Below are 1,901 nucleotides of genomic sequence, written 5' to 3'. Positions count from 1 at the left end.
CCAAGTGACATTCTAGTGAGGTGCAGAGTTTATGGCTTAGTAATTGTTGGACGAGGTAATATTTTTAAAATGCAACATTTTATTAGTTATTGACGTTATTAATATAAGTTTTTAATCGATTTTAATATTCCTTTTATTGTAAACTCAAATATGATTAATTATTTTTTATGAAATCACTTTACTATACTTTACTATAATATACTTACAACAAAAATAAATATAATTATCAGCCAATTGCTTAAATGCAGAGGTTATCTTGATAATTAAATAAAAAAAAAACATTACAATCTTTTAGATATAAATGAAATAATTAATAAAGATTATTCACGTAATATAAATAAATCTATATAAAACAGAATAAATTGGCTGGATTAATAAGTATTCATATATAAATTGTTTCTAAAAAAATTAATTACTTTTGCTATTAATTTATATTTTATAGCATCGACGAAAAAGGCCGCCCAGAGGCAAATAGCGACCAAAGCATTGGCCTTTTTTTTCGGGTATGATTATTTACGATAGTTTGGTTTAATCACTATTCATTAATTTGTAATATATTATATTTCTACTTTCTACATTAATAAATAAATAAAATTATTTTTCAACAGTGTTCGATTCAACAATTAACAAGCCATTTATCCTGCATTTCCCAGAATGTCAGCCTGAGGATTCGCAATAACGGTAACCCAGTACCGTAGCCCCGGTATTAGCTCATTTAAGAGCTGTACCGGATGGTAGTTACCGAGATGTTTCGGTAACTTCTTCATCGCCTAAAATAAATGGCCATAAGTTATACAATTATAATACACTAAAATTGGCGAACCAATCTGACGACGTATTCGGCAAACGCGGGACATCACGTCTTCGAGATGCACTAAATCAAGAACCCCCAGAAATTCATTATACGACTTCCCTGCATCATTTAGTAATGTTTGAAAATAAAATAAAAAAAATAAAAAAAAATATTTTTGTTAGCATTATTGGAAACTTTTTAGTGCCTTTACTGTAGGTTTCTAATACATCATTTTCGTATCTCTTATAATCAGATACCGTTAAGCCTCTTATTATGTAAACTATGTACCTATAGTGTGGTGTCCTGTAAGTTCATCGTATCGAATTGATTAAAGTCTAGATAGTATGGGTTGAACAATGAACAATGCATTCCAAGTACATATAATTAATTGGTTCTAAGGCAAAACTTTTATTTTGTATTTTCGCTGTTTTTCATGAGTTTATACATGCATAAAAAATTAAAATCAGACATTCCTAAGTATATGTAATTCATCACAGCTTATTATTTGTATAAAACGTATGAAAAATACGAGTGCTTTGATCCCCTTAAAAGGATCATCACCTAGAAAATCCCTAGAACAAAATTTGTCATTCATCGTTTTCAATGTAGTCGATTGAAAAAAGTTATTGATTTAGAGTTAAAAAAAGGTGGGTAAGTGGATGTCGCTCTGCTGTACAGTAGGTTAGAAGTGGGTCACTGTATAATGGACAGTAAAATTTGAATTCAATGATATAATATCACTGTATAAGAAAAACGATTCTGAGCGGAGACGGTATATCAGTCTATGTATTAGACATATATATACTTATCTATGGTATTAAAAAAAAATTGACCTATAATAGGTACCTATAATAAATTCCAAATTAATCATATCATAATATCTATTAGGGTACTTATAAGTTATAACGCGTTATATATCAACATAAAACCGTGGTACTATCATAGATATATAATAGTATACTTTAGAAGTTTCAAGTACCCACGAATAATATTATACAATCACAACAAATACTAAAAGAGTTATCCTAGGTTTTAATATGTAATTTCGTCCAAATTTGTACTTAAATGACTATAAAAATAAACTGTTAAATGTTATTTAAATTTTTGG

At 28.4% G+C, this 1,901-nt stretch overlaps 1 long non-coding RNA gene across 1 annotated transcript; it reads left to right on the top strand.

Moving 5' to 3' along the window:
• Window positions 1-952, top strand: LOC100575653. Its single transcript, XR_510312.3, has 3 exons — window positions 1-55; window positions 443-503; window positions 609-952. It is a non-coding gene; the product is annotated as an uncharacterized LOC100575653 (long non-coding RNA).
• Window positions 953-1,901: the final 949 nt, after the last annotated feature.

Source organism: Acyrthosiphon pisum, chromosome A1 (genome assembly GCF_005508785.2).
Source record: "Acyrthosiphon pisum isolate AL4f chromosome A1, pea_aphid_22Mar2018_4r6ur, whole genome shotgun sequence".
NCBI lineage: Eukaryota > Metazoa > Arthropoda > Insecta > Hemiptera > Aphididae > Acyrthosiphon > Acyrthosiphon pisum.
The sequence above is the reverse complement of the archived record's forward strand: the minus strand, read 5'-3'. Positions and strand labels throughout refer to the sequence as shown.